Source organism: Condylostylus longicornis, unplaced genomic scaffold (genome assembly GCF_029603195.1).
Source record: "Condylostylus longicornis isolate FDR11 unplaced genomic scaffold, ASM2960319v2 ptg000013l, whole genome shotgun sequence".
NCBI lineage: Eukaryota > Metazoa > Arthropoda > Insecta > Diptera > Dolichopodidae > Condylostylus > Condylostylus longicornis.
The window spans coordinates 17,429,381-17,446,325 of NW_026577982.1; positions in this window are offsets into that span (position 1 = coordinate 17,429,381).

The window sequence follows — 16,945 nt, forward strand, 5'->3', positions numbered from 1 at the left end:
GTAGGGCTTTCACAAAGCTTCTCCAACGAATTCTGTTAGCCGTTCATTTTATTTTTGTCCATGCCATGTTGGATTGCGATTTCTTTCTTTATTTTTCTTTGACATGTTTCCTTGGGTCGTCCAATGCTTCTTTTTTCCTTACGGGGGTGACGCATCTATCCTCACTTCCCAGTTTTTTTCTTATTAGCCTTGCGATAGGCTCTTGGTGTTTTAAAGTCCAGAGGTCGTTGTTAGCTATTCGTTTGGACCAGAATACTCGATAGATGATTTTTATGTTGTGAATATTATATTGCCGCGATATTTGAATTGTTTGGCATATTGTACTGGGCTGACTTCTGCCGCCGTATATGCATATCTGAATGTGTGAGCTAGCAGAGCGACATCTGCGTATTCCAAATCCTCCAGGAAGCTTGTTAAAATCCATTATATGTCTTTTGAAGTGGCTTCCGCATTCTTTCGTCTATGTTGAACAGCAGCGGACAGAGGCAGCATTCTGTTTTACACTAGCCTCTTCTTCTTTGAATGTATTTTGAAAGTCGCCGGGTGCTATGTGCAGTGGCGATTTCCATTCAATCGACTGCTCCACAATTAATCTCAGGGTCTTTCTGTCATAGTCGGGCTTGCGCTTCCGGGCTTGCAGTCTTTCATATCTGGGCCGCAGAACTCCTGCCACTTTAATTATGTTGGGGTTTAGTAATTTCGCAGGAACACCTTCTGGACCTTCTGCCTTATAACTCTTGAGTTTCTTTAGAGCGTTTACAATTTTCTGCTGTGTGCGAGGGACTATGCCTATTCGGATATGTTGATTTTACGTAGGTCAAAGCGTATCTGTTTGTTTACCCATTTTTGCGGGGGAGCCAATTTCTGTGTTGTTTGCTTAAATATAACAAATTTTTAAAATGATTTTAGCAAAATTACGATAGGTAGGTAGAATAAGGATTAGGTAGGAAGCTGAAATTTTGTAAAAGTTCTTTAAAGTCGTGAAGATGCAAGTATTTGACAAGTTACTGCGTCTAAATCTAGGGACAATGTATAATTAATAAAAACACATGCTAATCAGGACTTTTCTATGTCATGCTACTATGAAAATATGGTGGTAACAATAATAGTTGTTTAAATCAACAATTTATTATAATTGCTTATTAAATTTTTATTTCATTAAAAGTTTGTATATTAATTATTACTTTTAATATTTTTACTCCTAAATTTATCCAAAATTAATACACCAATAAGAGATGTATTTTAATAGAAGAACATTTTCAGTAAAATGATTTAAAGCTACATATATACATACATAAAAACAAGTTCTATAATCAAATTGCTAAAGATAAAGGTTACAAAAGGAAAATATGCTAATTTATAGCCCAGCGAGGTTTGATTAATTAAGTCAGCAAGTAAGCTGACCAGGCATCAGTCATGGCTATTATATTTAGTAAATTTATTTTGTAATAACTGCAAATTTTACTTTCACATATTAAAAAAATTACAATACAAATTTATGTTGAAATCCTTTTATATTACGCAGTTCCTCTAAATGTACAGAAGTTTGTGTAGAATTATCAATTTATTTTTTAATTTAATTAAATTTCCATAATATATTTTTAATAAAGGATATTTATTTAATATCCTTACATTATAATAATTTTTTCATCAAATATTCAGAAAAATTCTATTAGTATATAACTTTTATCTGTACCTGCGTTATAAAAATATTCTCTTGAAGATTTTATTACGCCATTTTTTTTTTTAATTTTCCCATTAACCTGCAACTCTAAAATACCCTCTGAGCAAATTTCATTATATTTTCATATTCTACAAAATAATTTTTTTTTTCGCTGGTAACGAATTATTATTTTTATAAAAAAATATATTCTTTTTTCGCAATGAATGTTACAAAAGAAAAGAAAAATTTTTTTTTTGTTTTTTTTTTTTTTATTTTAGTTCTGAATCCTAGTAGAATGTAATATACTTACTGACATAAATTCTCCTTGGGGTTCTTTATTGGCATGGCACCTGAGTGTAACAAATTAAATATTTCAAAAAAAGAATAAAATAAGGAGAAAAAACAGAACAGCAAGAAAACCCAATTTAATCAAAACAATTATTTGTTATCCTGACGGAAGGATAATGATGTGATGAAACACATTTTATTTCTTTTTTCTTTTTTTATAATGTATTTTTCAATTTCTGTTTTCAGTTAAATAGGTATACCAAGGTAAATATAAATTACAAAAAAAACTTTTTTAAATACCTTTAGGTTTATCTTGATAAATTGTGAACTCCCATTGAGTAATATGACAAGACAATGTATAGATTCAATTTATTCTGAGTACACTAATATCATGTACAATTGAACTGCTAAATTGTTACAGAAATAAGGTTAAAACTTTAGAGAAAAGTCTTAACAACCACGTTTACATGATACAGAATAATGTAAAAACTATTTTTCTACTTGAAATCGGTTTGAATAATACTCTGTTGCCTTTTAGCTTTAATGCTCTTGCCTTAAAAGTTCGAGACCTAGAAAATTAAATATTCATTGAAAAGCCAAAACTTTTAAAACTCAATTTAATTGTAAATGTATAAACAATTAAACACATATAATCTGAATTTGCTTATTAAAAATTTGAAATTTAGCCTAAAGGAGTCGAATATGCCTTTTTATATGAACTAGAATTCTTACAACTCAAAAGATTTTGAATCCGTTGAAAGGATTAAGTTGCAAAGAGATTTGCACGTAAGACGATTTTATGTGGAATAAAAAGCGATTTTTATGCTGTACACTTCAATAACTCAGCGTTAAACTTCGTTTTTTAATTGACTAGATCATTAAAGCAATACTTTTTCAGTTCCAAGAAAATGTCACAATTTATGGTAGGCGCTTAAATTTTTATGGATTCCTGTTGCTACAACTTTAAAATAAAATTTCAACACAAACTCATTTTGAAACCAAGTTCAAAATAAAAGTCAAACTGTATTCAATAAATTTTTACAATAAATTGCAATTATGAAAAAGGATGAAATATTTCCTTGTGGGTATTAAAATTTATTAAAAAAAAATTATTGAATTGATTTTTTTTCTATGAAATTTCCGCAATGTTTTGTGTATTGTTCTTTTCATTTCTATTATATCAATATCAATTTATCAACAAGTCCTTAAAAAAAATAGCAAAAATACCGTTTTAAGAAGTATCCCACGATCGCAAAAACAACTTCTTGTATTTTTTATACCTTACTTACAAATTGTTTGATACCTGCCGAAACAGTAGCAGATCGCTTTCTTAACAATTTTATTATTTTATCATCATAAGAATAGTTTATTAATAGCATCGTAATTTCATTCGCAAATAAATTATTCTATTGTATAACAGTAGTAATGGTAGAAAATATTGAATAAAAAAATGTTACTTCCTGTTTTAAAGAAACTATTGGTATTTTTCAGGAAATAAACTTAATTATTGATTTCCAACTTAAATACTAAGTGCAATTGTCATTTGTGCTATTTTATTGAAGTTAACAAAATTTATGTTCTATAGTTTCGCGTTATTGTTATAAAACTTTCAAAATGCAATTAATTGGAAGAAATTTTGCAATGAAATTTACTAAAAATTATTTTAAGACAACTTTATACTAAAGAAATTAGTAAAGCTAATTGAAACTCTTTTAAGTATTCTTCTTGACGCTTAAACATCTACATACATACATCTGAAGTTCAACTTTGGGGGTTTAGTTGTACTAAATTTTGTTCAAAGAGCAATACAAAAATGGTCAAAAATTTAAAAGTTTTTGTCTCGTTAAAATCGTTTCAAAGGTTTTACGATTATAAAATAAAAAACTTTAAAAATATTACCGTTCCACTTCAATTACAATTGCTTCGTAAATAAAAAATTGTATAGCTTAACAATCTAACGATAAAATCCTTTCTTTTATTTGAAGACAAGCAATATACAGAGAAAAAAACTTAAAATTGGGAAATTAACGCTTCATGATTTGCGTATACTCGTATAGAAAAAAAACTTAGTTATGCAATTTTGCTATCAAAAAAATGTTAAATAAATTTTTTTTCTCATTTTTTAAAATTTAATTTAAAAAAAAAACTTTTTTTTTGTGTTTTTTTACGCCTTTTTTGATGCTTTTTCAATAATGATTTCCTCTCTTCTATGTCAAAGTTATTCAACCATTTTTAACTCATTTTGATGTTTTGTGTTGTGTGCTTTGTTTGTTTAGTTATTTTTTTCTTTTAACTTTTTGTTTGGGAAAGTTTCGATAACAAACCAGGTGGAGAATTAACTTTGAATAAATTATAGACAATCACAGGCGAGAAATCATAGCAGCACATCAAATCTTATATAAAAACATTTGAGTATATAGTCAGTATATGTTTATATACATAACGTATATGTATATAGAAACACACTCATACTCAGTACAACCACCAGCGAAAATAACAACGAAAGAAAAAAACAAATCACTAGTCCTGCAATTTATAGGATTTTTTGGTTTTCTTTATCATAAAAATTTTATATAAAAGTTTTGTTTAACATAACATAAGCATTTCAATTAATTTCATAAATAAACTCTTGGATAATAAATTGTTTTAAGGAATGAGAAAATTTTAAACGTTGGTACAAATTTTTCCTTTGTGTGTTAAAATTAAAATTTTAGCCTGTCATTTCTTCAGATATCGTAACACTGGGTTGATTTTAAAATAATAAAGTTTTTTTTTATATCCTCATTGTAATCAAGTTTTATTGTTAAACTATGTGGAAATTGTCTTCTTACACTCTTTCATAAATGCAAATTGAATTTCGTCACACCATTTCAAAAATTACCAAATGCCAGTTGGAAATTTAAGTCATTATGGAATAATAATTTTCGAAAAAAAAAAAAAAAAATATTTTCAAAATATTCAAAAATTATTGAGAAGGGCTCGAAAGGGATTTGCATAAATTTTTGAATAACCGAAAATTTTCTTTTTTTTTTTTTCGTTTTCTTTTCCCATTTTTCAATTTAGTTTTCAATTTACGAATTCTATATGTATGTCGGTAAGTATATATTTATGTATTTTAAAAGTTAAATAATGATTTTAACTCGTCGATCCTTCTCATTTTTTGAAATTGTTTTCACATTATTTTACATATAAATACGCAGTACTCTTAAAGGTCTATATACTATACATTTGAATACAGCATAATGTACATATGCAAATTGATATATATCTATGTACATATATATGTATAAATGAAAATAGATTAGATAAGTAGAAAGAAATCAATTCTAAAAATAATACAGAGATGTGAATAAAATCATAATATGTAAATATTTCGACTTTATGGGTATGATAATCGCGATTAGAACCATTTCAAGACTAGGAATGAGGGAATAGAGAGTTCAGTGTTATTAGCGTTTTGTTATATAAAAAGGCATAGTTCAGAAAACTCCCCAGACTCGATGATTGTCATATATATAATTTTAACAAATTTGACCCTGGAACGTTACCATATTCAAGTAGATTCGTAGACTCTAAGGGAACCGAGTGGAACAGGAGTAATCCCCCAAGCCACCGCAGCCATTTTTGACTTATTGTAGCCCCCCCACTCCCCCGTCTATAATATCCCCGTCCCAACCACAAAGCCGGAGATATCCCTAAGGGAGTTGGACAACAGTTCCCGAACACTTAGGGACCCATGTCCAAGACAATTGCGGCGCCGAACAGCCAGTGCCGGACAGTCGCAGAGAATGTGCACGGCGGTCTCATTGCCACCCCCACAAAATCTGCACAGGTGGGTGCCCGACTTCCCCAGCCTATGCAGGTGGTACTTCACTGGGCAGTGCCCCGTGAAGAAATTCGCAATAGTGCGAACCCGGCTCCTGCTTATCCCCACCAACTCCGCGGCGAATCCGCTGAAGCACGCCGAAAGAAACACTTTCGCATGACGGCACCCTTTCGTGTCCCGCCAGTGACGGCCATATTCCGCCGCGAGCAGGCAGGCAAGCCTGGCCTCCACGGCGGAAGAAAGCAGACCGCAGAAAGGCAGCCCCAGATCCCCTCCGCGCCAGCTCATCGGCAACTTCGTTGCCCGCATGGCCACTATGGCCCGGCACCCAAATGGCGTCACTCTGTTCTCCGATGCCAATTCCATAAGTGCAGCAAGGCAGCTCCAGACCAGCTTGGATGTAACCTGAGCTGAACGAAGCGCCAGCAGTGCAGCCCGGCTGTCTGAGAACACATAGATGGTGCGGTTTCTATACCCCCTTTCCAAATTGATTCTCAAACAGATGTATTTCGGTCTGGAACACTGTGCAATACGGGTCAAGGGTTGCATATACACGCGTGTCCGAGCGGACACCGTATACGCCCGAACCCACACCCGACTCCGTTTTGGACCCTTCTGCATACAACACGCTCGAACCCGACCTAAGTACCGGACCACCCCGATCCCACGTCCATCGATCGGGAAACAGAAACCTGTACCTGTGGTCGAAGTTGTACCGCGGCAGACAGGTATCCGACATGGTTATTCTTAGAATCGGATCGCTCTCAATGAAATTTCTGTGAGTTCTGTGGGCCAACTTTAGCCCTGCCTCGTCCTCGCCAGAGAGAAGTCGGTAAGTCACTAGCCGAGCTTCCTTCAATACATGGAGGTGCAGTGGTTGCAATTCAATCATCACCTCCAATGCAGCGGTGGGAGCCGTCCGCATTGCGCCGGTCAGGCCAGCCTCTGTAGCTTTTCCAGCTTGGCCCGCACACCCGCCTGCTGAGCCTTACGGCACCATACAATCGACGCATAGGTGACGATGGGCCTAGCAAGGGCCGTATATAGCCACAGTGCTATTCTGGGACAAATTCCCCAGGTCCCCCCGATGAAGCTCCTACACGTCCACAAGGCCGCCGCAGCTCTCCCGATAACTCTATCTATATGGGTATTCCAAGAGAGACGATCATCCAGGGTTACCCCCAGATACTTCACCTCCCTAGAGTAACTAATACGTTCACCAAACAGAATTGGGCTCGTTAATCTATCCCTGCTTCTTTTGATTTTGTGGGGGTGGCGATGAGACCGCCGTGCACATTCTCTGCGACTGTCCGGCACTGGCTGTTCGGCGCCGCAATTGTCTTGGACATGGGTCCCTAAGTGTTCGGGAACTATTGTCCAACTCCCTTAGGGATATCTCCGGCTTTGTGATTGGGGCGGGGATATTATAGACGGGAGAGTGGGGTGGCTACAATAAGTCAAAAATGGCTGCGGTGGCTTGGGGGGATGCTCCTGTCACCACTCAGTTCCCTTAGAATCTACAATCTACAATCTACAATCCCTGCTTCTGCGTCTGGTGAAGGCGACTAAAGTGCTCTTGCTTGGATTTATATTTAACTCAACGCCTTTGCACTACCTTTCCACAACACATAAATTTTGCTGTAGAAGATCAGAAATAGTGCTCTCAAATTTTCCCCGCACGACGAAGGCCACATCGTCGGCGTACCCCGGACACGCGCCCCGGAGCCCCTGAGAGCAGCGATTAGATCATCCACTACAATGGACCACAGGAGGGGCGAAAGAACCCCGTCCTGCGGACATCCTTTTGTAGCAGAGATGAAGAGTATATCGTCAACGACTCACAGATGACATGATATGGGGTGTTGTCAAAAGCTCCCTCTATATCAAGGAAGTAGCCAACTGCCACCTCCCGCACATCCAGTGAGTTTTCAAGGACCCCCACCAGACTCTGCAGAGCGAGTACAGTAGAACTTCTCGACTGATAGGCGTACTGAGATCCATGCAAGGGATTGCTTCCCAGTGCATCGTCCCGTATAAATCTATCAATCACTTTTTCCATTGCTTTCAATAGAAAAGAAGTAAGGCTGATTCGATGGAAAAACCTTGGGTGGTTGCTTGGTCGCTTACCCACCTTCGGAATATACGTCACTTTAGCCACCTTCCACGCCTGAGGGATATAACCCCACGCATAACTGGCCCGAAAAATTTCCAAGAGTGCTCTGGAAATGTTGGAAAAAGAGAAAACAGCCCATCTAATCCTGCCCATCGTGAAGACTAGACGGGATCGCTGCCAGTCATCCCTCCTGGGCCAGGATGCCCTCGGTTCAATGACCGCATTTGAGTGATTCCGAAGAATCTCCGAGTCAGGAAAGTACGCTGACGCCATAAGCTCCAACGTCTGCTTTCCGTTCTTAGTCATGGAGCCATCAGAACGTTCCATTAGGCCCAACCCGCTAGCATACTTTTTGGAAAGCACCCTGTGAAGACGCGCACTGCTGGAGGGTTCATCAATACCTTTGCAGAACGCCCTCCACGAGATTCTCTTCGCTTTCCTAATTTCTTTATTGTATTTTATAAGTGAGTCTTTATACTCTTCCCACGTACCCGGGACCTTGGCCTTATTGAATAGCTTTCTGGTCTTTCAAGGCTTAGAAGCTCTTCATTCCACCACGGGCACTTCCTATTGCTCCGCCTCGGCTTAGCGCGGCAGCTCCCTTGATAGGCATTAGTAATAGCCGCCGTCAGGGCCTCGCTGGCCAGTTCGATATCTATCACCGTCCTGACAGAAGCAGGAACGGATCCAATCCCATCCATGAGGAGCGTTTCGAATTGACTCCAATCTGTGGATTGGGGTACCCGATATATTTCTTCTGCCAGGCCCCCGGAGACCATGATGTCAAACCTAATCTGCCTATGATCGGACATGGATGTCTCGTTTGAGACATGCCATCCACCAACCCTATTGCCGATAAATTGAGTACCAAGGGTGATGTCAAAAGTCCACTAGATCCTTCAATTGCTCATCCGGGTGTGCACAGTCCCCCGGGAGGTAGGATGAGCACACAATGAACTTTGTCCAGCCCCCGGAGGACTTCGCCTTCACCAACGCAGCTACTTGATCCTTAGAACAGTAATGAGGAATGGGAAAATACGTTAGCCTTTTACTAAACAAAATGCAAGCCCTAAGCCTGCCCCCAATTGTATTATTATACAATAGCTCACCTGTTAGGCCCTTAACCTGATCCTTCACTATGTAAGGCTCTTGGATAAGAGCAATATCGAGGTGATCCTTCATAAATCTATGAGCTAGAACATCACTAGATGTCCTAGCATGCTGTAGATTTATTTGGATGCACCTCACAGCCATATCATTTGCTCCGGCTCTTGTCTATGGGCTTTGGCCCTTTAGACAAAGGCTTTACATGAGCCTTACCTCCCATTGCCGCCTTTTTACACATCTTCCTGCCACAGAATCCGGAATCATCCACGGAAAAGGTGATGGAGCAGCCCCGTCCTTTTCCTTATCCATCCTCAGCACCCTCCAGGAACTTATCTTGAGGCCGGGATTTTGCTTCCCTATCCTACTTAGAAATTTGTCCCTGGAGAGACTGACGGTTGTCTCGTCCTTTGGTACGTAGGTGACGCAGACATGCTGTTTGGGCATGTCGTCGCCATCCAGTACCACGACGTCGCAACCGTCCCAAGGCTTTATCTTCCTGCAGACACTGGTTATCCACTCCCTGGTGTTTTGATTGTTGCATGTTACGGATATCCATCCGTCCCTTTGCAACGCTGCAGTGAATTGTGGATGAGAGTCCACAACTTTATCCATTTCATCCATGATGGCTACTTTGATTTTCCCCATCTGAACTTCGGATAGCCTTTCCTCTGGATGCAGTCTATGAGTGATGGCCACCTTGACCTGTGCTACTGCATCCCGATAAGAAGTCATTTTCGGGTTTTGTTGAGGAATGTTCCCAGGGACCTTTCCCTCAACATTGCCCTTCATCGACCTCTTTTTTGAGAGCCCTGCATCAGGGGTGTTGCTTTCTGACCTTTCCCTCTTCTGGGGATTGTCGGCCACAACACCCGATCCGCAGACCTTCAGCTTTTCCAGCCTTTCCTTCTCATATCTACGAGCTTTCTCTGGGGACATGCCATCCCTGATATAAGCCGCGATACGCCGCTTGGATGCACCAGAGAAATATTGTTTTTTGCCCCTGATGTCCAACCTTTTCCTCAGTTTGTTGGATAATAGGTCCAAGAGGATCCTGATTATCCGTCTCCATTGGAGGCGCCGCCTTTTCCTCTATTGGCGTGAGAAGGAGTTCCTCCTCTGCGTCAGTCGAGAGAAGCTCTGGTTCCGAAGACCCTTGAGCACTAACTGGGTTTATGTTGTCCTTAGTATTGTTGTTTTTGTTGTAATTGTCGCTGTTGTTATTGTTGTTGCTGTTGTTGTTGTTGCAGTTGTTGTGCTTGTCACAGTTGTTGTTCTTGTTGTTGCTGTTTTTGCTGTTATTGTTTAAGTTTTACATTTTTAGTCCCACGAATAGCGCGGGAAAGTAGAGTCACCCATGGCAGAGCCCGGCATACCATGGGAAGGCTCGTTTAAACTGGAGGGCGCTTGGTATCCAGAGTTCGCATGCTAATGACTAAGCTCCCCCTTAGCCACGCACTCATCGGCATATGCTGTTTCACCTTGACTTGGGACGCCTGTCGTCAGATATAGGGCTGAAACTCACAAAGTAAGAGGCTCGCCACGAGGCATGACCACGACACGAACGTAACTTTGATCGTTTCAATCACCCCTTTATCCTCCGCCATTACCGGGACCCACCCCCAGGAGGTGACAGTGCGGTTTTGGGCCCGTACCATACCATATTCAAGTAAGTATTGAATTGGTATAGAAATTAGTTGACGTAGAGTAGCAATTATAAAAAATTTTTTCAACAAAAATGTGAAAAATCAAATAATTTTTACTTTGTTTTAAACAAAAAACAAACAATAAAAATAATTTTGAGTAAAAAAAAAAAGAAGATTTTCTTTCACCATCATATACAAATTTTACATAACGCATAGGAATAAATAAATATTTGAGCACATACATACCCGCTTTATTTTCATTAGCATGTATATATAATACCATTTTATTAAAACAAAACTTATAACAGTTAATTGCTAACCGTTTTCAGAAAAAAAATCTGATGTGGTCAGCACATAACCGATCGCAATGTGTATTTTCTAGTTAAGTGAAAATGTTACAGAATATAATAAAAATTTCTGTTAAATACTTCTTTTCAATTTTTAGGGCATTGGTAAGCTTATAGTTAACATATCTAGAAAAATGTATGTAATAGAAATGTTCAAGAATTTCAAATTGTGCTACCCGAATTCCCTGAAATGCTCGCCAGTTAGTTTCGGTAACAACCAGAACACAAATATCAAATTTCAGGAAATTTCATCAATTCGTTCCCTAGATATGGTGAAAAATGTAAAATCGGACTGCAGATCAGTTTTCGAGCCCTGATCTTTCCAAAAAGTCTATATGTTCATTACTTCAATACGAAGAATTTAAATATTAAATTTCAATGAAATTGGTTGATTATTTCTCTTTATATACGCAAAAATGTATATTCGGCCCGTAGTAAACGTCCAGTTGCTGACACCTGATTTCTTCCAAAAGTGAGGATATTTCGCGGACGGTCGAGCAAAGCTTATATATGAAATTTCAAGCAAATCGGTTGAATATATTCTTTAAAATGGTCAAAAATGTAAAACATACCTGCTAAAGAGTGCAGTTCCCGAGGCCTGATATATCCCAAAAGTTGACCAATCCGTGCTATGGTCGAAATAAACTTACATATAAAATTTCATCAAAATCGGTTCAACCGAACTTGAGAGTGCACACACAGACCGACAGACCGACAGACCGACGGACCGACAGGTTGCTAAAAATAGTTTACTTACACTTCCCTACTATGGAGAAGTGCATTCCTACTGAAAATTCGATATGCAAAATTTATTGCCATCACATAATCTACCTATTGTATACACCAGGGCTTGTTAAACTTTTTTATATAGCGACCCCCTTCAAGCTAATTAAATTTTAAACGACCTCATATAATGAAATATATATTAACCGTAGATGTAGATGTAATATCGCACAATTTTACAATGTAAATAAAATAAGGATTAAAGAATACGTACCCATTCATTTCACATATATATAATTGGAAACGTTGATGGGATATTGGTCGTAATAAAACACAATAAATAGAATGACATAAAACTATATATATATTTATTCAATAGAAAAACTAAACTTTTGTAACAATTCTTTTATAAGAAAACATAAAACTATATATATATATTTAATAGAAAGAATAAACTTTTGTAACAATTTTTTGACCCCCTTTCAGTAGCCTCGCGGCCCTCCTGGGGGTCGCGACCCACAGTTTAAGAAGTCCTGGTATACACAATACGGTCGGTAAAAATTTGCATTCAAACGCACATTCCTTTTTTATTGAAAATTTAGATTTACACCTGCCCCGCTGTTTTTGTTGTCGAGATTATTTATGAATATAATAACAAAAAAAAAGTAGAAAAAATATCAAACCCGAGGAATTATTAAAATTAGTTTATTGTAGTTAATTTTCGAATTTCTGAATTGATTTTAAAATCAAAAAGGATGTTTGTAGATGAAAGGATACTTCTTTTGTCCTTATATCATTTCTGTGGATTATAAAAATAGCAACACTTTTTTTTCAATTTGTGATGATTTCAATTTTGTTTTGTAATTTTTCCCGTATGATCTGAGAAAACGGTCTCTTCAATTTTTGTTAAATTTTTTTTTTTATTTAAAATGTTCGTTTCGTATTTGTACCGTAAGATATGAATATTTGTAAGAATGCACTTCAAACATTTCTTTCAATATAAAGGAAGCTTGTAAGCTTTTAGGTAATATACGGTCAATAAGGTATAAAAGCAGCGTAAACTTGGTTCTTCCTGAAAAGTTCGACAGTTATATCCGTTAACCACCAGAACTTAAATATTGTATTTCAACAAATCCTTTCAATTATTTCCTTAAGTTCTTATGGTAGCTTGTTTGAGGTTTTTTGTTTAATTTATAATACACTGAAGTTTCAAAAATCATTGAGGCTGTGTTGATTAAACTCAGTTTGAACAACGGAAAGCTATTTTGAAAAATTGTAGAAGTCGAAATTGTGTGAATACGAATTATAAAAATAATCATTTTTGTAACCTGATTTTGAGTTTTTTTTAAAAACAAACACAAATGGGATTTTTAATATCGATTCCAAAAAAAAGTTTTACACCATTAGTCTCCATAAAGTTTTGCAAATAACTGTAATATTTTCAACTTTCCTATTATTGTCCTAATTTAATTTTTAAATCTAACGCTCTATAGATTTTTCTGATATCGCTTTCCTAATAACTTCTTCTCTGATTTCAAAGTTTCTTTGTTTGTGTTACACCTGTAATTTGCTTAATAATACTACTTTTGTTCAATATTTTCTGCTTTCTTAACAAGAAATTGTTTGATGGTTATCGTAAACTTTGTTTTCAAATTATGAAAAAAATTAATTTTGTACAAGCTAAACAAATATTTGAAATAGAAATTAGAGCAAATCTATAACAAAAAAAAAACAAAACAAGAACTGAAAGTAAACAGAAAAAATATGAACAATTCAATAAAAAATTCCAACCTTTATTCCTTTATTTTTCAGTTATTGATTGACAGTAAAAAAAATTTATTCATTTTTCGTTTTAATTTTTTTTTTTGAATCAATATACGATTACGTCAAATATGTATAAAATGAAAAGAATTGAAAAACGAAACAAATATGAGAACTTCAGATAAAAATCTCTTTTGATTTTTTCTTTTTTTAATTTTAATTTTATTTTAATTTCTTTTAATGTTGGAGGACGATTTGACACCTCTAAAAATATTCTGACAGGTAAAAAATTTCAAGGTAAATTCTTATGTCTTTACGAATTGCTTATAGGCACAACTCATACACATAATATGTACATTTGTGTAATTGTGTGACGATTGAAATGGTCAAAGAGGAAATAAAGAAGAAAAAAGAAAACAAGTGAAAGGTTTATGAATCTTACTTTCTTAGCTCACAGAATACCTCTTGTATAATGTGCTCTATTATAATGTAAGGCAGTAGTCCCACTGTAAAGGTAAGCATATCAAAAAATTTTCAACAGAACAAAAGTATTTAAAAAAATTATTAAAAAGAAATAAAAAAATATTATACTCGAAATTTCAGAAATTTTGTGTGACAACTTTATCAAAATCAACCTGTCAGTCATAAAAAATAAAAAAAAAATTAAAAAAAAATTAATAAAAGGATTCCTTACAGAAAATTTGTTGATAAAAATATTCAAAAGGAAAAATTTAAGATTGCTTTCCTCTTTACGCTACTTTTAAAATTTTATCAAAACATAAAAATCTTTTCTAAAGCGTCGAATTTCTGATCCTGAATTTGAACAAAGCACTAAAACAAAATATGAGTCATTCCTTTTGTATTTTTTCTTTTTAACATTTTTCCTACTTAATTACGTAATTTTTATTGATTAGTAATTTTTTAAAAGAAATATTTTTTAATGCAAATTTCAAATGTGGGGACGGTTCAATTTTGAATGGAAGTACATGACTTAGTTGAACCTTCGTGTTGTTCGTATAAACTATACATTATGTCTTACTGTACCCTTGGTCCAATGTTTTCAATCCCTCGGGTGTTTGAAAGCCTTCTATGTTTACGAAGCAAACATCGATTAGTGGAATCTTGGTCTTAAGATGAAAATGGAAGAATAGTGGAAATTTCGCCAGAAAGTTAGGAAACTTTAAAGGTTCAAAAGATGAAAGATTCGGTACAGTGTGTTATGTGTGTTAATTTTGCAGTTTCCAAAATTCCGTCCTATACTTCAGATCAATTTGATATTTTTAATAACTGATACAATTTGTAAAGTTTTAAAAGTACAACAGTAATATTGTGTAGTAGTATGAAAAGTTACTATTCTATAGGGTTAACTGGAAGCTAAAATTATTCAAATTCCACAATTATTGCTTTAATTCATCAAAAATTTTTAATTTATAATGTAATTGTGACCGTTTTGGTAACATTAAAATTCCAATACTTTTTTTATGAATGAAATATCAAATAAAATTCAATTTGTGCGTAACATCAACCCATTTTGAAGTTTTCTGTTTGAATTTATTTCTTAATGCTTCTGAAATGAATTTTAACACATTAATAAATTAATATCAGTTCAAATATTTAAATCAGTTCTAAAACAGAAATAAAGGGATATTTTCAAATTTCTTTTAATGTGTATCGAAAATTATGATTTTTTGATTAGTTCGGTTGACTTGAAATGAGTCTTAAAAAGTATTTTCTACTCTAAAAACTAAGAATTTTTATGGTAATTGTGAATGAAATCATTAGAAATATTTAATTTATTGTAGTTTTTATTGACCAAAAAAATTTTTATCACAATGGTATATATATGACTCTCTTCGGTCATTATAAAAATTATTCTATTTTCATACACAGAAACTAAGGCCAAACGTGAGCCACAAAATTTCTGACAATATGTTTAAATATTCAAATATTTTATAGTAGCTCCGACATTGTATTGAAAATATATGTAAAATTTTAGAAAATTCCAATTTAAAAACTGGAAAAATATGTAAAATTCAATTGATGCATTTACAACAAAAAAAAAATCCATGAACACAAAGAAAGTGTCACCTTAATTTTTTTATTAACTGATATAAAAAATAATTCGGGTAGCAGCGCGTTTATTAAAGAACGAAAATTAAAAAAAAGATTTCTTCTTTTTCTATTGAATATAAAGTTGAACTTCAAATGAACCAAGAGATGAAAATAAGAAATTTGGTTTTTGTGGTGTCCAATTTGTTTAGTGACATTAAATATATTTGTTTTTAATTTTTGGTACCTCGTTCGTAAATATGAAAAAGAATTTTATTAAAAAAGTGTGAAACAATTTGTTATAGCCAAGAAAGGTTGCCAACATGTTCTACAGTATTATTTTATTCTATAAGCACATAGCAAATAATCCATTACGCTTTTTATTCCAATAAGATGTTGACAGCAGTATTTGGGGCCTATATACGGAAGACAACGGTGTGCTATCGGTTTTGGGTGACCCGAACACAAGAAAAGAATTAAATAAAAAATACATAAGAGCAAATTTTTCCTCTATTGCTTTCTTTCTAATGATTAAATAAAATTTTATAACATTTTGAAATATTAACGGGTACCAAAATAATGCCCCTAATACTCGTATTAACAAAGAAACAAAATATAAAGGATTTTAAGATACCTATACCCAGTTTCCATACTCTAAATTGGCAAAGAAATTACGAAAAGTACAAAAATATAGCTAGTTGTTTGGCAATCCAGACTTTTCCGTAATATCTGCTTTAAAATTTTTAATAAAGCTTTTTGAAGGACTAAATCTCGTATATAACATGCACAAAATAAATAGGGGCTTTTCTTTTCATTTCATCTTCCTTTCCTTAATAATTCTCAAAAGAAAAAAAATAAATTAAATAGCATAAAAAAATAAAATGATTATAATTAATGATTAACCTACCGAGATTAGGCTACTGGGCATGATTACAAATCTTAATTGCACTACAGTATACGTATATAAAGTTTCACGTAAAACACCACATTAGTAATGTTGAAATATGTGTGAAAGTGGAAGGTACCTTACTTAATTTTACGTTTCCATTCCTCTCAAACTAGAAGTTCAATAAAGGAAATTAAAAAAATTTAAGGAATAGAAGTGTCATACTCGTATTACAAGAATGTATGTCAATGTTAAAACTCAAGTGTACATTGTCATGCACATGCAATCACAATGTCTATATTATGTTCTGGTACATATGTTATTAATTTCAAATATTTATATCATTAGTTAAACAGTTTGTAACTTGCAACTTATTTGTAAAAAAATCCCAAAAAGAAAAGGAGCATTGAATATAAAAAAGCATTACTGTTGCATATCCACCATTAAGAGTAGGCAACAATCACAATATCAGCAATGTATAAGAAAAATTTTCTCTTCTTTTACGCTCTTGTTTGAAAAAAAAACACAGTAGAGAAATC